The sequence below is a fragment of the Eriocheir sinensis genome, chromosome 11 (assembly GCF_024679095.1).
Source record: "Eriocheir sinensis breed Jianghai 21 chromosome 11, ASM2467909v1, whole genome shotgun sequence".
In the NCBI taxonomy this organism is placed as follows: domain Eukaryota; kingdom Metazoa; phylum Arthropoda; class Malacostraca; order Decapoda; family Varunidae; genus Eriocheir; species Eriocheir sinensis.
Genome location: NC_066519.1, coordinates 6,906,660 through 6,928,806, shown reverse-complemented (window position 1 = coordinate 6,928,806; position 22,147 = coordinate 6,906,660). Strand labels below are relative to the sequence as shown.

Sequence of the window (22,147 nt, the reverse complement as noted above, 5' to 3'; positions counted from 1 at the left end):
TCTATATTTTATCGATATTTCCACGTTGACTGCTCTTCTGAATTTGCTAACTGCATGCCTCCCCCCTTCCTGCGGCCCCGCTGCACTCGACTTTCTACTCATGCTCATCCCTATACTGTCCAAACCCCTTATGCAAGAGTTAACCAGCATCTTCACTCTTTCATCCCTAACGCTGGTAAACTCTGGAACAATCTTCCTTCATCTGTATTTCCTCCTGCCTACGACTTGAACTCTTTCAAGAGGAGGGTATCAGGACATCTCTCCTCTCGTATTTGACCTTGCTTTCGGCCACCTCTTTTGTTTATTTTTTAGGAGCAGCGAGTAGCTGGCTTTTTTTTTATTATTGTTTTCTTTTTTTGTGTGCCCTTGAGCTTCCTCCTTTGTTGTAAAAAATGAATAAAATAAATAAAATAAATAAATAAATAAATAAATAAATATATAAATAAATAAATAAATATATATATATATATATATATATATATATATAGATATATAGATACATATATATATATATATATATATATATATATATATATATATATATATATATATATATATATATATATATATATATATATATATATATATATATATATATATATATATATATATATATATATATATATATATATATATATATATATATATATATATATATATATATATATATATATATATATATATATATATATATATATATATATATATATATATATATATATATACAGAGTTGTAGCGGTTGTCAGATTTCAGAGATCCACGGATGCGGATATCAGTTTCTACCGAACTGCGGATACGAATGCGGATGCGGAGATGAAATGATTACATCCTCAAGGATGTGGATGGGGATGCGGATGCGGATATGAAATTATTACATCCTCAAGGATCTGGATGCGGATGCGGATACGGATGTGTCTTTGATTTTGGTAATTTACTATATAGTATATAGTGCATTACCAAAATCCTGAATACATGGTAATTACACTTCCGCTGTGAAAAATCCGCTTTATCGGTAACTCCGCTCATACGCGCGCTATACTAATGACACACGCCACAACACGATAACACTCGTGCGATAAGAAGTGCTTAACGCTGATATTTTATATTTTTCAGTCCTATTTTTATATAATTAAACAATATATATATATATATATATATATATATATATATATATATATATATATATATATATATATATATATATATATATATATATATATATAATGACGCAGCGTTGAAATCTTTCTTGTGGACATTAAGAGGGAGTAGGGTCTAAATACACATTACACAGACCTGCATAATGCATGTATATAATATTTACAAACACAAATACGTACATGCACACACAGTCACACGACACACACAGTCACACACACATTCTCATCGACCAGAGGTGGCGATTCCGCAATTTAAGTCCGGTAATCGCTAATCCGCTAATAGCAGACTAACAAAAAAATTGCGGAATAGCGGTAGCGAAAAATTAGAGGATTTGCAGGTAGCGAAATGTCAAAATTATAGTCCGCTAACGCAAATTCTCAAAAACCGTCCACAATGAAATTTCCTGGAAATTCAAGAATATTCTTGAAGTGTGAAGAAAATTTTAATTTAGGATGGCCAGTCGTCCCGCATTTTCCGAGACAGTCTCGGATTTTAATGGTTCGTCCTAGAAATAAAATTCTCCCGGAAATGTTTCGGATTTCATGCACTGTCCCGGAAATTTTTTCTTTTATTTTTCTTATTAAAGCGTCCTGAATTTCACTTCATGTACAACACCAATGTCTCCACCTCCGCAGCTGTGGAAAGATTGTTCAAATTGGGCTCTGACGTCCTCAGGCTCAAGAGGTCATCCCTGACTCATGATAACTTTGAGAAGCTGATGTTTGTCAACAGAAACATGCTCCTCTTGACAGGAAAGTGGCTGTGCCATAGAGAGGAGTAGGAGGAGGAGGACAACAATGACTATTGACTGTAATGAAGATTTTGCTGTTTTAGAACTTCTGTTATGTATAATTTTATATAAAATAAATAAATATATAAATTATAAGGTAATTTTATTTGAAATTATGTTTTTTATCTACCAATAAAGGGTTAGCGGACTAAAAAATGTTTAGCGGAGTGTTGCGGACTTCATTAGTGCACTAAAAAAAAAAAACATTAGCGTAAGCATTAGCGGATTTGCGATAGCGGACCGTGGAACCCGGAAAATTTGCGGATTAGTGATTAGCGGAATACCCAACAAAGTTAGAGGAATTATGAAATGCGGACTAACAAAAAAATTAGCGGGTGCCCACCTCTCACCTACACACACATCTCTCTCTCTCTCTCTCTCTCTCTCTCTCTCTCTCTCTCTCTCTCTCTCTCTCTCTCTCTCTCTCTCTCTCTCTTTGCCAGGCAGGATGCTTCCATTCATACATACGCAATATTACATATAGTACATATAGTACTATTACACAGTATATACATACATACTTTTATAAATTTATATGATACATACATACTACATAGTCACTATGTAAAACTGTCGCCCTCCTCCTACCCTTCCGCAAAACTCTTGACACATTAGGTTGGGTAAATTTGAGAGAAATGAATACAAGGTGTAATATTAGTAGATAATTAAGTAAACATGCGTTAATTTATTTTCTTCAACTTCGCAAGCTCTGTATATACTCTGTAGTCTGCACTCTGCACTAAGTATGTGACTCTGTACTGTATGAAATATATCCGCCACATTCTGTTTGTGTAGTGCGGATGCGGATTCGTATGCGGATGTTTACTTCATCACAATTGCGGATGCGGATGTTACATTTTTGAAAACTGCGGATGCGGATACGGATGCGGATGTGAAAAAGTATGTGGATGTTCCGAGGATGCGGATGCGGATGCGGACATCCGATACATGATATATATATATATATATATATATATATATATATATATATATATATATATATATATATATATATATATATATATATATATATATATATATATATATATATATATATATATATATATATATATATATATATATATATATATATATATATATATATATATATATATATATATATATATATATATATATATATATATATATATATATATATATATATATATATATATATATATATATATATATATATATATATATATATATATATATATATATATATATATATATATATATATATATATATATATATATATATATATATATATATATATATATATATATATATATATATCTTTTATCCATTTTACTTACACTGTTAAACTTAACTTTCTAACAGGTCGATGCGATTTCTATATATCGGAAGAGAGCTTCATATATTCGTTTATGTCACTGATGGCTCAGAAAAACAGTCCACTAGTTCCAGTTTTCAACAAGAGGTATGTGCTTTTCCCTAATATGATTGCTTTTGGCTGCTGCAACCATTTTGTGACACCAAAACGACAAAATATTAATATAGCATATAATTAATTGCCTACAATAATGAAAACAAGCCCATTAAATAATTTGATTTAATATTCATATATACGTGTGTGAAATACTCCCTCTTTTTCATTTGTGTGTGTCAGTCTCTCTCTCTCTCTCTCTCTCTCTCTCTCTCTCTCTCTCTCTCTCTCTCTGACTCAACCTTGCATTAGGTGAAGTCACGTTTTTGCGGTTCCAACTTTTCCAGAGCAACTCACTTGCCTCTTCCTACAATTCATCTGGATGAATACAAATTTTCCAACGCGTGTTCCATACACGTGATCTGTTGCAAAGTACAGTTTGCCTGCTGTGTGCTGCGCAGTTTGCTTAGTGCGTGTGTGCCGTAAATTGTGATCCTTTGGATTGTGCTCCAGAGAAGGAAAAGCTTTGACCCGAAATTTACTGCCTTTGCACTTCTATTTACCTTTTCGACGAAGTGCTCTGAAAACATATACACACATACACACAACACAGGTGTTAAAATCTTTAGGTGCTATTTATTGAATACTTTCGTATCTCAAGTGGCAACGCTGCACCATTCCTGTGCACCTGGTGGGATTACCTAAGGAGCCCATTATATCCCGTTGTTACCCGTTTTAAGTGTTTTTACTTTTTAAAGTAGTTGGTGTTAAGTGTTAAATTTAAGGCGCGAACTGTTATCTCACTCGTCACAGGGCCGGTGTTACCGTGGCCTGCTTCACAAGTTGATTGTAGTAGGTGAGATAACACAATAGCCTTTACTTAAGTGAGGAGTGGCCGACCGGTAGGCGTTATAAGTTCACTTTAATTCACTTTACCTCTCTGTCTCACAGGTTTATTAAAAGGTGAACTATATTTTTAACTATATTAACAGTTTTACACAAAGTTTACAGTTTACGTGAGCAGTGGTACGCACACCCCGAGCAGTGATCTGCTCGGCCCGCTGCCCACTGTCTTCTGCCGGCTTCTCCCGGCTGCAAGAATAATCCGGTGGCAAAGGCTTGTTAAATCAGGACCGTTCTCACGGCAAGGAGCACCTCCTAAGCGCAACCTAGTACCTACGTGGTGTTAAACCTCCTGTGCGCGGCACTGCCATGGTGTTGCGACATACAGTCACACATTCACATGTACAATATAATATACACATTACATCGCTCGGTCACCTAAAAGTCGCGACCCCGCAACTCACCCGACCTTTAAAATCAGTGTACCTATCCATGTTACAGTCGCGCAATATGTACTAGCTAAACGAGGTCTTGTTATGGTTGCTTTAAATAATGATATACAAGTCAGAGCCCGTCTAACGATACAACATCGGGAAATGCCAATGATAATAAAAATAATCATGGAAGTAACAAGAAATGGGTAAAGTACATACAGGGTGAAGTAAACAGGGCTAGAGTCGTGGACGTGGAAGCTCAGTACTATTCCGAGAAAATAAAATAATAGCTCGAATAATTATTTACATAATACATCCCAGAAAAATAAATTGACTAAACTGTCATTAGGATACATGGTAATGGAGCTACTTGGAATAGTAAAAAGAAAAAGGAAAAAGCCTTGAGGAAGATCTGCTACACACTGAACCTTCAAGTCACACCTGGACACAAAACTGTCGCAGAGAAACACTCATCCGGCGCGTGACAATCAATTGCCAGTGTCGTTATCCTCGGCACACCTTTGAGACGGGCGGTGTTTACAACAATAGTGTGTGAAAAGAGGTAATGTTATCCGTAGAGTCTCCTAATAGTTAGTGTGATAAAGTCTGCATACTTCCAAAACTGACAGATATTCACATGCTGGTTACAATAAAATTTAGGGACAGCATCTGCTCAAGTGCAGTTAAGTCTGTCCTTGCAGAGAAAAATGTCTGTTTCAAGCAGAAGCACATGAGGTTCAAGGTTAAAATGTACCTATCCCTATGTTAGTCTACACCCTCGATTATTACGGTCCCAAACAACTAAGGAGACTGACTGCCCTACATCAACTCAGCAAGAAAAAAAATAGTGAGTAACAGTGAAAAGTATTACTCAAGCACTCCCCTCTCGCATGGAAAAGATGCAGGCAAAAGCTCAGGAACCAAACATGAATTAGTAATTGCGAGGACGCAGGTTATAGTCGTGTGATGGAAAGATAGACAAAGCATCGTCAGGCTGAGGCAAACAGGCGAATCTCGCCGGTTCAACTAAAGTCGAATCAAGGACCTCAGGCTGGGCGTCTGTCTTTTTGAGGCGATCACTATGCACAATTTCATATGAATTAAAAATGAGGTCATAAAGCTCAAATTTGTGACCACCTAGTTGTCTAACTATCTGGCGTGGGCCCACGAATTTAGGGGACAGGTTCGAATGTCTCTCTGGGACTCGAAGCATAACAAAATCACCCACTTTCAAGGAAACAGGGGCGGCACGCTTGTGTTGCTGCAAGCACATAGCCTCAGATGTAGCCTGTAGTCTCTCTGACGTTTCTATGAGTATCTGTGAAAACTTTGAGTTGAACCTTAGAATAATCATCTACATTATATACGAGTGAATGAGAACTACTAAGTAGGTCATATGGGAGTCTCTTCTCAACCCCCAAAATTATGTAGTGGGGAGATTGTCCCGTTGACTTACAAACACAGCTGTTTATGCTTGCTGCAACATATGCTAGCCAGTCCTCCAAGGTATGCTGAAGTCCATCAACGACCGGGCGCAAGACATCTAAAATTTTCCTATGTGCGCGTTCAACAAGGCCGTTACTGGCTGGGTGATAACTGACTGTAAAACTTTGTGTAATGCCAAACTGTTTGCATATTTCTGTTATAAGTTGATTTCGACACTCGGTTCCATTATCACTTAACAACACTCTAGGTGTGGAGTATGGACAAATTAGGTAAGTTATTAGGGCATGAGCAATGGACTTAGCAGATTTATCTTTCACCGGGGCTAACACAACGTACCGCGACAAGTGATCTACACAAACCAAGAGGTACCTAGAGCCCTGGTGGCTGGCGGGAAGCTGTAGCAAGTCAATAGAAACTACATCCCAAGGCCGGTCAGGGGGCGGGTATTCTAGGATCGGCGCAGGCCTAGGGAGCGTCCCTTTATGTTGGGCCCACTTGACACACTTGGCCATATACGCGTCAATATCTACACGCATAGTTGGCCAAAAATAGACCGCTCGGGTCGCTGTTAATGTGCGTTCCCTCCCCGGTTGACCAGCAATGACCACGTCATGAATTAAGGTCAGCACCGCCGGTACATACCACTCCGGTATCACAAACTGTGCGACAGACTCCTTTTTGCGGGGCCAGTAGCGGCACAAGACGTCGTCCTGTGACAAGAAAAATTGTAAAAAAGACACCGGTAGTGGCGGGAGACTTGTTTCATCACCCGACTCCAGAGCGTATATTACTTTACCCCCAAAATCATGTCGACGCTGGGCTGCTGCTAAATCCTTTAGAGTGAAATTTTGAATTTCAGTAGGCGTTTCTACCACTGAGCCAACAGATACGTTTCTAGACAGTGAATCCGCGACGACATTCGCGCGGCCAGGTAAATACTTAAAGGTTGGCCCAAATTTCTGGATGGTCAGGTACCACCGTGCGAGTCGACCGGTAAGGCTTCTACCCTTAAAAAGCTCGGTGACTGGCGCGTGGTCCATAAAGACTGATATAGTCCGGCAGATATGGCAAATATTTGAGGGAATTGTGCCTTCTATGATACAAGCAAGAAATTTGGCACACAGTTAGGACATGGCATAATGAAAATTTCTGAATATTTCAGGTTCTAAACAACCTAGGACCTTGGTTTAATACAGGCAATTTAGTGGGTTGGGTGATGGTTTGTTCAATGTCTTCTACATGTAATACATCCATTGAAGTATTTCAGTGAATCAGAATAGCAAACGTCCCATCCACCTGTGTCCTTCTTGTTCACCCCCCCCACCCTGGTGATGGGAGTTTAGGGCTGCAACCATCATCTGATTCCATCAATGGTTCTACCCTTCTGGGTGAACAACTGCTTGCGTGCCTGGTTGACCGAGTCCTGGCTACTAGTGCGGTCATAGAGCAGCACCACAAATCGCTCAGAGGCTTCATCGAGTCATCTACAGAATCTGGGGTGGCAGCCAAGGTGCAGAAGGCTGGTGTGACATCATCAAAGGCCTTCCACGTATCCCAAGCCGTCTTTTGCCCGTCCACCAAAAATGACACATTGTCACAACCAGTAAAGGCGTGGAACATTGGTAAGGCGATGCATTTATCTGGACCAGTGCCCTCGCCATCTCGTGAGCTGCCAAATGCCGGAAGCTCTTCCCAACACCAAAGGCAACCCACAGTTCATCGATGTTGAGGCGCTGGGCTGCTGTTACTGCCAGTACAAGCACATCCGTGTCAACTGTGCGTACTGACGCATCTTCTACATGCATAGTAGTATGTATGTGTCCTCCTCCTCGTGTGTGTGCACAAGAAGACCTGATTCTCGGGGCTGAGTACAGATGACTTCAGCATGATGTGTGCTGATGATCTGTTTCTCTGAGTCAGTGTCAATTGCCGTCACACTTGTCAGAAACTGCTGCCAGTTTCCGGGAGTTGCACTGGATGGCTCGACGCGTCTGCGAATTCCCCCCTCTCTCTTGCGTGTTTGGGCCTTCAGACTTTCAGGAATATATTCGTCACATCCACTCTGTTTACATGCTGTAGCTGAGACTTGATGTATGGGATGCTGACCTGTACTGCTGGGTTGGGTGCATCCTCTTGAGCAGGAACCAGGTCTTCGTTGCGACAGTGCCGGTGGACACGCCTGGTTTTCATGCTCAAAAACTCGTCCAGATCTCCATCACGTATTTGTGCTGCGATGTACAGCCTGGAGAAGAGAGAACAATCGTTCTTCATGGATGAGAGCTGTTGTTGGGATCTGGTCTTCTGTTGTTCCTCTTGATGGGATCTGTGATGGTCTTGGTCTGGTTGACCAGGCGCTCACTGACATAGGCTTCATACTGGTCCTGGCCTAGTTTCTCAATCTGGTTCACAGTGTCGATGACAGCTGCATCTGCAAGGTCCCTGCTGTCCAGTACTAAAAGATCGCTGCTGTTCTCACAGAAAGGATTGCCCATGTCTTCTATGGCACCAGTTAGAGCTTTGACATCTCGTGCAAAAGCCATCTGTGCATGTCTAGTCTGCTCGTGGTGTCGGGTGTCTGTCTCCTTTCTCTTCTCAGTAGAGGCTTCGAACTCTCCAATCAAACGTGCCATCTCAGGACCTGACACCATCCATCGCCGTAGAGCTGATGGATTCTCCACCACCGTCACCTTTCACTGTGGCATTGTTCTGTTCGTGGGCCTGGTCGATGGCGATAGCATAGAACCTGTGTGTCGTCTTCTTCACGACAAAGTTTCCTTTCAGAAATTGGGCATGGACCTCGGGATGAGCATCTTTCAGTGCAATCATGTCACGCAGATGGACTGGTATCCACCTGGCATAGTGGGTGTGCCCCAACGCAAAGAACCAAGGCACGATCTTGGTGCCTCTCTCACTGCTCGCACGTAGATCATCACCTCTAGTTCTAGCTGCAGGATGAGTGACCAGAAGTGTGCCTGGGGATGCGCGGCAGCTCTGTCGGAGCACCAGTCTTCAAGGGACAGCGGATGGGCTCCTTCATCCAGGTCAGCGGAGTATTCAGCATAGGCTTTCTGCAGGAGAAGATAGAGGCTGCTGGCGGTCACTTGATGAGCACGACGGGTGCGTGTCACGTGGGAAGCTTTCAGGAGTGAATCTGCAGTCCCAGGAGTCGCAACTCCAGCTTGTTCCAGGAGGTCACCGAGAGTCTTGAGTGCTGCCATTTCAATGTGAAGCCCACCGAACATCACAATGATCAGTTATTAAAATAATATGTATTTTTACGAACTTTATCCCATCATCATGATAACTAATCATTTCTGCCAAATGTAAATAGCATCATTGGATTCCTCGTCCTTGAAAATGTAGTATTAGCCACCAAAATCATAGCCCTGGGTGGTTTAGAACCTGAGATATTGGCAAAAATAGTAACCGGTGGCGGCCATTTTGGAAAATGGCTGCCATTGTTGCTATGGGACAAAACTACAATGGCCCTATATCCAAAAATCTTCCATAGGGCATGCCCTAACTGTGTGCTAAATTGCATGCTTGTATCATAAAAGGCACAATTCCCCCAGCTATCTGCTGGACTAATAGGATAGCCAAGGATAATATCCCTAAAATGTTTAAGAGCCCAAACAACCGCTAGGGTTTCTTGATGGGTCACTGAATAGTTCAACTCAGCCTGGTTTGAAGTACGACTTTCGTACGCAATGGCGCGATTTTTTCCGCGAGTGTCCGGTTGCATCAAAACAGCACCAAGACCTAGGGCTGAGGCATCTGTATAAAGTGTAAAAGGGACGTTGTAGTCCGGGAATGCCAAGGCTGGAGCGTTGATTAACGCTGACTTCAAGTCTGTAAAACTCTTGTGTTGTGGGGCATTCCAATGAAAAGGTACCTCTTTCTTTAAAAGTTGAGTTAGAGGCGAAGCAATTTTGGCAAAACCTTGTATGAAAGGTGAAAGCCGGACAACTCAAGGAAAGACCGAACGTTTTCGACGGTTTGGGGTTGCGGAAAATTCTTTATGGCCGATATTTTATCGTCCATCGTGTGAATTCCATATCCATCAACAGTGTGGCCTAAAAAGGTGATTTTTGGCCTTAAACATTCACATTTAGTCAGCTTGGCCTTAAGGCCAGCGTCTCTAAGTTTAAGCAGAATTGTTTCTAATTTAGCTAGGTGACTGTCGCCATCCTTGCTACAGATGATTAAATCATCTAAATATACGTAGACTTCGTTGCCTATCATTTCTGAGAACAATGTGTTGATCATCCTCTGAAAAGTAATGGGTGCGGTTTTGAGGCCGAATGGTATCCTTAACCATTCAAAATGACCGCTAGGGGTACTGAGGGCTGTGATCTCTCTGGATTCAGCTGCCATAGGCACCTGCCAGTACCCACTTAAAAGGTCCAGACTACTGAAAATAGTATTCCCTCGCCCCAGGGACATTAACAAGTCACCTAAAACGGGCAGGGGGTACCTATCATCCTCAGTCACCTCATTTCCTTTCCTAAAATCGATGACAGGCCTGAAACTTCCGTCCTTTTTAGGGACTAGGAACAAGGGCGAGTTCCACGGAGATCGGGAATGCTGCATAACACCCTGGTCCAACATATCTTTAACCTGTTCATCTACAATCTGCCTTTGACTGTGTGGAAGTCTGTATGCAGGAATGTACACCGGTTTGGTGTCGTGTTTAACCCTAATCTTGTGCTCTCTCGTAGCAGTCGCACCTAAAGGCTCACCGGGCAGGGCAATACCATCACGATACTGATGTAAAAGCTTCAGAAGCGGGCCCTTAAGTTCGGGATAATCGACCACTTTGACTAAAGAATCGACAGATGGGGCCTGACATGTCTTGTCGCCGGTGTCGGGTTGACCCACCGCTCCGACACAAGGCCGCTTTATTAACTCTAAAGGTTCTGGCGACACCTGTCCGTCGAACGCTAATGCGCGACGGAAAAAGACTATATTTTTTTGTTTAACCGGACCGCCAGTGGCATTAACCACTAAAGCTACGATCCTACTTCCCTCGCGTACCGTGTTAAGGGTGGAGTCTATCGCTAGCGTGTTCACACGACTAGGCCCTTCTAGGCAGATGTCACAACCTACGGTGGCTTTAGGGACTGACACGGGGATGTGCATTGCGGTTCGTTGAGGGATTTCATGATTCCCTATGACTATCGCATTGACATTTTTCATCCCCTGAAAACATCAGGTGGTGTTGGTGGTTTATCATGAAATGAGGTGGTGCCCGCGCCATGCACCGGCACCATGGAAAGAGTCGGAGCGGTATGCACTACCGACTCAGGAGAAACACTTTCCCGACCCTTGCTGGGTATTTCCTTTCTTTCCCAGGGAGAAGCGAGGCGCACAGGTTGATCCATGGCCTTGAAACATCTCCCTTGAAACCTTACTGTATTACTATCTGGAAGTATTATCATGCGGTTAGACCTCAGTGACGACAACCCAAGAAGACCGTTAGACGGCAGTGAAAAGTTTGACGTCACGTAAAAATCCAAACTCATGACAGGGGTGTTTCGTTCCAAACTCACCGGCAAACTCACCAACCCAAGGATGTTAAGCCTGTCGGCGGTGACACCGCAAAGGCTTAGGTCAGAGGGTCGTAGCTGGTAGCGGCCTCCCCGCGACGCGCGTTTTAAAGCTATGTACGTCTTTTCTGACAACACATTAACCGCAGCGCCGGTGCCGACCGCAAATGACGCTTGTAGCGGACCCAGCTTGACTATAAGTGCCATAATTTCAGGCTGACTGCACGGGGCCACAACATATTCAAACAAGCTACTATTGTCAGCCTGCACTGCAGTCTCAATTTCCTCTGGCCCCCGGGTTGCTACCCTAGGTTGCTCGGCTTCCCCCGTCCCCTTCACGAACTTTCCTGCTCGCTCTTTCTTTAACTTTAGCACAGAGAAACAGTCATCTGGGGTATGGCTACAAGTACCGTGGATAAAATAGGACTTGACAGTGTTGTAGCCCTTGGCACGACTTTTTGAAGCGGCCGGGGTCTTCTGAGAAGCAGACTTGCCTGACATCTGCGAGCCTCCCCTCTCCCTCTTTGCCCTGCGATCCCGCTGACGTTTTGTACAATAGTCAACCGTAGACCGTCTCGCTGACAATAAGAACAGTGGCGTTTAGGCTTTTCGGTGGCGGATGCCACCACCGATGAGGACGCGCTAATATTAGCGGTCTTCTGTTCTACAGCGGCTACAGCAGGAACTGGCGCTCCGTCTTTCTCCTCAATTTTGGTCTTGAGTTTAAGGACGAAATCGTGCAACTTGTCAGTGGGGCCGTAGGCTAGGGATAAAGAACTTTTTCGAAACTGGCCCTTGATGAAAGCCATGTACATGAAAAATTCCAGATTTTTTTTTACATTAGATATAGACATATTCTCTCCCCCTGTCCAGCCACCAGCTTCCAAATATAAGCCCAAATCAGTAGACAACCGATAGGCGTCCACTTGCCCTGCAAAAAGCCCTATACTCTCCACAGCTGAAATCAAATTGGTCACAGCTACATGTACGCCCTTGACGAGGCTATGTTTAACATTCTCCCAGAAAGATTCCAGAAAATGTGACCGAAATTGGTCATAATCTTTGGTTTGTTGCGGTTCCATGAACGCGCTGGTGTACATAAGAGCTGATGCTTCTGTTCCCGGCTTTAATCTGGACCTAATAAAGGAGATTTTATCTCCCGGTTCTGACACAAATGAGTTATTCATAACATCCTCGCATTGTAGGATGAAGTGTCTCGCACTGTAATCCGGTTCACTGCCTGCGAAAGCTCTGACTGATGCCGTAGTCGGCAGAAGTTTAATGGTATTAGTAGCCATTGTGGATTGTTGGTTAGTTAAGTTATTACCTTTATTATCATGCGGGTGGGAAGGAGAAGGAAGTGGAGGAGGAACTCCCTGATGAGTTATCCCGACTGTCTCTTCCGGATTCTGTACCAACTTCTGATATACCTTGGTCAAAGCTTCTAACTCCGGGTGAGGTTTATCTGCCATTCAAAAAAAAAAAAAAAAAATGCGAGTTTCACCACAGGTAAGGGGGTTGCCTGACCCGACCGGCATGCCATTTGCCCGACGCAGAGTGGAATCTAATGCTCTTCGTCTCATCAGCTCTCCTCTTCTTACTGATAGTTTTCTACCTCTTAAATTCCGTCGCGATGTTGCCTCTCTTTCTATCTTCTATCGCTATTTTCACGCTGACTGCTCTTCTGAACTTGCTAACTGCATGCCTCCCCGCCTCCCGCGGCCCCGCTGCACACGACTTTCTACTAATGCTCATCCCTATACTGTCCAAACCCCTTATGCAAGAGTTAACCAGCATCTTCACTCTTTCATCCCTCACGCTGGTAAACTCTGGAACAATCTTCCTTCATCTGTATTTCCTCCTTCCTACGACTTGAACTTTTTTTTCAAAAGGAGGGTATCAGGACACCTCTCCTCCCGAAATTGATCTTTCTTTCGGCCACCTCTTTTGATTCTTTTTTGGGAGCAACGAGAAGTGGGCTTTTTTTTATTATTGTTGTTTTTTGTGTGCCCTCGAGCTGTCTCCTTTGTTGTGTGTGTGTGTGTGTGTGTGTGTGTGTGTGTGTGTGTGTGTGTAGGGTCTGTGTGTGTGTGTGTCTATATATATATATATATATATATATATATATATATATATATATATATATATATATATATATATATATATATATATATATATATATATATATATATATATATATATATATATATATATATATATATATATATATATATATATATATATATGTATGACCACCTATCAACCAGGACTACAAAATCTCGCTCTAAAGAGGATCAAAGATTAGCTTCTGTGGCAGCATTAACCAAGCAAGAAAGCGCCACAGTAAATACTTGCCTGCACCCAAACGGGCAGGGGCCGACCATCAAGCCCCATGAAAAAAGCTTACTGGCGCCTTAGGCCGAAACTAAATAAAAAGAATGAAGGCCGCGAGGGAGTTCTACAACAAGGCCTCCGGTTTTAATAACCGCTTGAATTCTTCAACATTTGTTACCATTTCTACGGCAAAGTAGTTCCAAAGGGACGTTCTGCACCTGTCCTCCGTCGGAACACCTACACAGATACGATTCTAAACGAACTAGTGCGTGACTCTCGTTGTTGAAAAAAAAATAACTGTTCTCGACTGCATCTTCTCATCACGTACGTATACATGGATGTCACGCGGCAGCTCTAACACCTAACTGTAAAACCGTAGGTAACACCAATTCCATAACTAAACTTAAAGATAAGCTGCAAGTCATAAGCTCCAACGCTCATAGAGTAAAAAAGAAGACTGAAAAATTATCTACAGAAAATTTCGACGTAATTGCTGTAACGGAAACATTCAATAATACCTCGAAAATTGATTTAATTTCAGAATACACAAAAAGATGGGTACAGACTATTCAACAATGATTGCGGCAACATATGGTTGACGCAATCATTATTAAAGGTTGCATCATCCTTTCCTTCAAAAAGCTATTTGTAACCCTGTGGGGTTCTTGAAAAAAGGTATGGACTTCTGAAGATCTCGACGAATTCTCAACAACAAAAATATAAAATAAATTATCTGAAAATTGAGTTCTCAGACTCACAGCCCCCTTTTAGTCACTCATTTTTGACAAATCACACTACATAGGGTAAGCAAAGACCAGATGAACCTGCTCTTAAGTTTATTTAAAATAACAAGGAAAACTTGCTGAAAATAAGGAATAATGAATTAATTCCGGGCACACAGCTACCTAGCTAAGTGGCTTAAACTATCCTAGGCAAGAACTGTACTTAGTTGCGTGGATGGGCACGCCAGAAGCCGCACCCTGCTGCCACGTGGTCCGTCCGCGCACGTTGGAGTCCTCCAGCCCCTTCTCGTAACTTCCAAGGGCTTCCCTCGCCTGCAGTACACAGTCACCTGACTTGTGGATATGGCAGGGCAGGAAAACCAGCAAGAAACACGTGGCGCGGGAGTACAGGGAGAATGACGTCCTTGCGGGGCAGGGTCACTAGCGGAAGAGAAGGGTGCGCCACCGACGCACGGTCACTCCACCCGCCCCGGCCCGCGGTCAATATGCCAACACTCGCCACAGCTGACATCTCTTGATTTGCATAACACTTAAACTAAACGCCCTAACGGGTATGGGTTATTATTTATAAATAACCTAACACCATGCACTAAGTAATAGTGGGTCATGCATCCGACGAATATTTTGGCATGGGCAGCAATAGGCGATAAGTATTTGAATACGGCCCTGCTCCCGCATGGCCTGGGTCTGGGTAGGTAGGTAGAAATTTCCCGCTTTCTAAGGACATTTTTCCCGCTCTCTAAATAAAATGGCGGGGAATTCCACGGAATTTTCCACGGGCTATTTCTTGAAATACGGAATGCATGACATTTCGCCCCCACCTTGAAGAAAACTTTTGTCTTCAGAGAAAAGTTTTTGACTGTGCTACGCTGCCAACACTGGTAACATGCCCTACACCTGCACCGACAAAATTAGCATGTTCCTGACATCACGTTCTCACACTTTTCACACACCCTATCATACTGTGGTGTATTTCAGTTAACCTCTGCTCCGGTAAATGACGGTTCGCCTGTGAGTGAAAAACCTCAACATTTACGTTAATACTCAACTAGAGGGAAAACTCCCTAGCGAGGCGCCATTACCTGTTAGAGCGGGCTTGGTGAATTTCGCCACAATTATTCACAATATGTAAGTGGTGTTATGTATGTATATACAGTGTAGGTGGGACAGATGAGGAGTAGATGTAGGTGGGTGAAAATGGTGTAACTTATTGTATAAATTCCTGGTTGTCTGCCTAATTTTTCCTACCTTATCACACCATGCACCATACCATGCAACTTAATCACCTACGGTTTATGACAGTTCCTATCTGCTCGAAAACACATGACCGGATGGCGGGGTGCACCGCCAACCATCCTCGAAAGCCACCTAATCTGCACACTTTCGTCACTTGGTTCCTCGATTCAGCTGAATCTGAGGTCCCAAGATCCGAATATAAAGTCTCCGAGCCACCCAACCTGTCCATTTCAGCCACTTAGTTAGAACATAAGAACATAGGAACACGGGGAGACTACACGGGGCAGCTCTAGAATTCCCCCACTACTCACAATGGTTGAGGTGTAGTTTCAGGGGTCACAGGTAGAGGCTTGATCCTCGTTTACCGTGGTATATAGTACGCATCCAGTACCCTGTCACCTTACTGCACCCACACCTAACTACCCTTGATCAGCTTACTCTGCTACCAGACGCGACAAGAAGTCCGCCCCAACGTTGGCTTGTCCCTTTATGTACTTTACCGTGAACTGAAACTGCTGGAGATACAACGCCCAACGCATCAGGCGTGCATTTGCGTTCTTAGATGTTTTCAAACTCGCTAGGGGCATATGTTCAGTTTCGAGAACGAACCGATCGCCATATCTGTAAAAATAATATCTCTTGATTCACTCTATTACTGCAAGGAGCTCTTTTTCTACCGTAGAGTAATTTCTCTCGGCTGCACGCAACTTCCTACTGTAGTAACTTACAGGAAACACCTAATTATTACTCTCTTGCATTAACACGGCACCAATGCCCTCCTGTGATGCATCGGTACGCAGAGTGAACTGCTTATTGAAATCAAGCAGCTGCAAAATGGGCTCTTTGCATAACATGCTTTTAAATGTCGCGAGGGCTTCCTCTTGCGCACCTATACATTGTACCTTATTGGGTGCATGTTTTCTCAACAATTCATGCAGAGTGGCAGCAATGACAGCGCAACTGGGGATATAATCCCGGTAATATCCAGCTAAGCCCAAGAATGACTTTACCTGAGTTTTGGTCTGAGGACGTAGAGCATTTCTGACCTTTTCTATTTTATTCATCTGGCACCCATACTGTCCCTCACCAATGACATGACCTAAGAATGGCACCTTTTCGTGCCCAATCAAGCACTTACTGGGCTTTATGGTCAGGTTGTAGCGCCGGAGCCGCTCCAACACTAACCTAAAGGTCTCTAGATGCTGCCTGAATGTGGCGAGTTGGTCATCCCGAATGATAAGGCTTTGTACTGATACAAGCCCCCAGGTGTGCTAAAAGCCGTCACCTTACAACTCTCTTCACTCAGAGGAATCTGGAAAAACCCTTTCGTCGGGTCTATCTTAGAAAAAAATTATAGAATCAGCCAGAGTAGCGAATATGGCTTGCGGGTCAAACATTGGCTCAGCATCTACGCGCGTCACTGCGTTTACTTCTCGATAATCACCGCAAATCCTAATTCCTCCTTCTGTTTTCCTTACGACAACCATGGGGCTACAGTAGGGGGAATTTGATCTCTTTATGATACCCGCGGCCTCCATTTCACTAATTTTGCTTTTTACGGCGTCTGCCAGTTGTAAAGGAATTTGGTAAGGCCTTTGTCTGACAGGCTCCTTGCTCGTCAACTCGATTCGATACTCTGGTACCCGAGCAATCTTAGGTTTGTCAGAAAAAAAACTCTGCATAACCCTCTAGCAACGATGCTAATTGTTCCCTCTCTTCTGGGGCTAACTTTTCTCCCAGCGTCACGTCATGCACTGACTCTGTCTGTCTAGAAGAGACAGTGAGAGGAGCCTCGCCGTCCTCATCATCCTGTATTACTACTGCCGCTCACACATCTACGATCTGAGGTTGAGAATAGTGAGCTTTAACTAACTCCAGACACCTCACCATCTCATCATCATACTCACTTTCTCTCAAGCAATACGCGGCTGCTTCTGGCCGTTAGTATTGTTTCAACTGCTTGATGTTGAACCGTTTTGGGTGTCCATCAACCAGGATAATATAATTAAGGTCATTAACCTTCTCCTGAACCTAGTAAGGTTCCTTCCACTGAGCTAACAGCTTGTTGGTCGCTGTGTGAAGCAAAACTAGGCGCTGTTCTCCTACACTGAGCTTACGCAACTTTGCCTTCCTGTCGTAGTAACTTTTCTGTACTTGTTTTGCTTTGAGTAACTCCTCCTTAGCCATGTTACAGGTCTCTCTCAGCCTGCCACCTAAATCTAACACGTACTGGTACGTGTTATTGACGTTCGGGTCCGGTACATTGTCCTCCCACAGCTCTCTCAGTAACTGTAGCGGGCCCCTAACAGACCTTCCATACATTAGCTCAAACGGGGAGAACCTTGTGGAGCTCTGTGGGGCTTCCCTGTACGCGAACAACAAAGGAGCCAGGTACCGAGGCCATTCCTTGGGTTGTTCGGCAGCCATGCGTTTAAGCATTTTCTTAAGTGTGCCGTTGAAACGTTCACACAGTCCATTCCCCATGTGATGGTAGGGCGTGGTACGTAACCCTTTGCACGCTAGCAGACGGAGTACTTCCTCCATCATCCCTGAGGTGAACTGAGTACCTCGATCACTCAGTATTTGTTTGGGTATACCTACTCAGCAAAATATGGTCATGGGAGCTTCAGCCACAGTTTGCGTCTAAATAGTCTTGAGCGGCACTGCTTCTGCCCAACGCGTGGCCAAATCTACAGGAGTAAGAATATACCGGGAGCCATCGCTGGCTCGGGGCTCTATTGGCCCCACCAAATCTACCGCTACTTTCTCAAAGGGAGAGTCAATAATGGGCAGTGGCTATATTGAGCAGGCTTTACCCTTCCCTTATCTATAGTCTTTTGGCATACATCGCACGACCTCCCAAATCTAGCTACCTCCTGACCTATCCCTGGCCAGTAAAAATGTGCTTGTACGCGAGCGAGTGTCTTGGCTCTTCCCATGTGACCGCCTAGAACAGTGCTATGACCTAACTTGAGAACAGCCTCTCTGTATCTTGCAGGCAATTTCTTTTCACCAGAGGGAGATATAATCTGCCTATATATCAAGCCACGCTGCTTGATAAAACTGACGCGATTGTCGTTCAGCTGAATGACAGTGTGTTCCTGCAGACGTTTACGTACGCCTTGCAGGGTGGCGTCACTCTCCACCTCCTTCCTTACGTCCTCGCTGTTAGTTAGATCTCCAGGAGATGTAACCATGAGAGGCCTAACAGTACTCGTACGCTTAGCAGCGGCTCGTGTTATCACTGCTGCGCCAATCTGAGGCTCACCTTTTCTTTGTACCCTTTCACTTTCTCCCAAATCCTCTGGATCCAACACCGCGTTAGGTGTTTGAGTTACTGCATTTTTACCCACCCCGTTAGTAGCTCCGGGAATTTTGCCAATCACTAAATCATTGAGCGGTGTTTCGATTGTCACCGCCATGATCCAGCCTGTGTAATAGGGTGACTTGACTTTTATCTTGACTTCAGCAGCTATCACTGGCGCGCTATTCAACAGCCATATTTTTCTCCGTTCGCCTGTGAATTCATGGCTCCTAGCTAAGCTGTGCCTCAGTGTACAAATGGTAGAACCACTATCCCTCATCACCGTAACCTCTCGGTCTCCTACCCAACCTTTACTCAAGTTCAACCGATCATCGTACTGATTTGTGGCTTCTCCGGCCAATAGTATTGATTCTGCGCCGCACCGCGATACTGGCCGTTCACGGAAGGCACATGTGGTGACGAACCCTGCTTTCTACCAAAATTCCCATGCTGCGTTGCACTTTCATGCCTTACTACAGCATTTTTGTGCCACTTAGAATAGTTAACCTGATTCAGTCGCAGCCCATAACCTCCAAGTTTCGGACGTGGTGCATAATTCTGATTACTTTTGGCTGAAGGCCACGCGCGGCTAATCGCACCAGTGGTGGCGACACAAGAAGCCATCTATCTTCCAGGAGCATCACTCTGTCTGTTACTGCTTTTAACTACAGGCTTTTTCGTCCAACCGCAGGCCTCAAAATAGGAATTAGCCATTTCCTTCATAACTTCCAATCTCCTCACCTTGTCTATTTTGAGCCTCGTGACTAAACGCGGTGCCGTCACGCTATCCATTCAGCCACCGCCTCCCCGGAGGCAGAGGAAAACTGTTTCTTTAAATCGTCAACTGACATTCCATAAGCTGCCAATAATGCCTCATTCATATCCTTATACTCACGAGAGTCCTCATCCAATCAATGAATCACCTCCAAAGCTTTACCTTCAAAAAGACTCATGAATTGCACACGCTTGGTGACCTCATCATACTGCATTAAATTAGCGGCTTCCTAAAACCGCGCTATAAATATCTCAATCTTGTCACCTTCCTTGATATGATTAAGCTTTAACTTTGGGGAAACTACTTTATTACTTTATTATTCGCCACTAGCTCCGCCAATTTTATTGCATGGACCTCTCTCTCTCTCTCTCTCTCTCTCTCTCTCTCTCTCTCTCTCTCTCTCTCTCTCTCTCTCTCTCTCTCTCTCTCTCTCTCTCTCAGCTTCCAGTTTCCGTAATTCTAGATGGTGTTGCACCCTTTGTCTTTCTCTCTCTTTCTCTTGCGCTGTGAGTATGTTCTGTTTGGTTTGGTTAGCATTTAACCCTATCTCTTCTGCTTCCTGTTTCCACTGTGATAGAGACATTTTGCTAGATAAATACTTCACGAGACTAGCAGCTAATACTTCTCCTATGGAGAGTGAGGTCAGGTTACTATATTCGGGCGCCAATTAATGTGGGGTTCTTGAAAAAAAGGTCTAGACTTCTGAAGATCTCGACGAATTCTCAGCAATAAAAATATAAAATAAATTATCTGAAAATTCAGTTCTCATACTCACAGCCCCCTTTTAGTCACTCATTTTTGACAAATTACACTACATAGGGTAAGCAAAGACCAGATTAACCTGCTCTTAAATTTATTTAAAACAACAAGGAAAACTCGCTGAAACTAAGGAATAATTCATTAATTCCAGGCACACAGCTACCTAGCTAAGTGGCTTAAACTATCCTATGCAAGAACTGTACTTAGCACCGTATATGGGCGCTCCAGAAGCCGCACCCTGATGTCACGTGGTCCGTCCGCGCACGTTGGAGTCCTCTAGCCCCTTCTCGTAACCTTCCAAGGGCTTCCCTCGCCTGCAGTACACAGTCACCTGACTTGTGGATACGGCAGGGCAGGAGTACCAGCACGATACACGTGGCGCGGGAGTACAGGGAGAAGGACGTCCTTGCGGGGCTGGGTCACCAGCGGAAGAGAAAGGTGCGCCACCGACGCACGGTCACTCCAGCCGCCCCGGCCCGCAGTCAAGATGCCAGCATTCACCACAACTGACATCTCTTGATCTGCATAACACTTAAACTAAACACCCTAACGGCTATGGGTTAATATTTATTAATAACCTAACACCATGCACTAAGTAATAGTGTGTCATGCATCCCGCGAATATTTCGGCATTGGCAGCAATAGGCGATAAGTATTTGAATAAGCTCCTGCTCCCGCCTGGCCTGGATCTGTGTAGGTAGGTAGGTAGAAATTTCCAGCCTTCTAAATAATTATTTCCCGCTCTCTAAATAAAATGGCGGGGACTTCCACGGAATTTTCCACGAGCTATTTCTTTAAATAAGGGATTCATGACAATCCCACTGCCCTAACACCACGTAAATACTATAAAAGATATCTAAATATACTCGTCACCCACAAGCCTTCGAGTGAATCACTCGATGAAAATAATGAAATGTTAAGCATTTTACAATGATCACTAAATACAGCGACTCACTGATATTATATAACCAGAATCTCTCTTGTATTGAGAACGTCACTCTTGTGTACAGCAGGTGTGCCATAGAATGCTTGACTCTTTAGAGGATTATTACCGGAGGAAATTGGTTACTGAACTAACTCGATAAACCATTTTTTTTCAGGAAAGGGAGGCAGCTCAAGGGCAAAAAACAAAAACAAGAACAAAAAAGACCAATAGATACTACTCCAAGCAAAAAGAGAGGCAAGAAGAGAGGTCACTCTCGGTTTGAAAGGTGTCTTCATACTCTCCCTTTAAAATAATTGAAGTCGTAGGCAGGAGGATATACAGAAGCAGAAAAGTTGTTCGAAAGCTTACTAGAGAAAAGGAAAATATGAGGATGCTGCTTGACTCTTGCATAAGGGATTTGGACAATAGGGATGAAAAAGAGTGGAAAGTCATGTGTAGTGGAGCC

At 43.5% G+C, this 22,147-nt stretch overlaps 1 long non-coding RNA gene across 1 annotated transcript in view; it reads left to right on the top strand.

The window, feature by feature from the left end:
• Positions 1 to 3,289: 3,289 nt before the first annotated feature.
• The window catches only part of LOC126997173 (uncharacterized), a 56,143-nt gene continuing 37,285 nt past the window's right edge, over positions 3,290 to 22,147 (top strand). The window contains exon 1 of the long non-coding RNA XR_007751922.1: positions 3,290 to 3,390. This is a non-coding gene — a long non-coding RNA (uncharacterized LOC126997173). The remainder of the gene's footprint in view (positions 3,391 to 22,147) is intronic.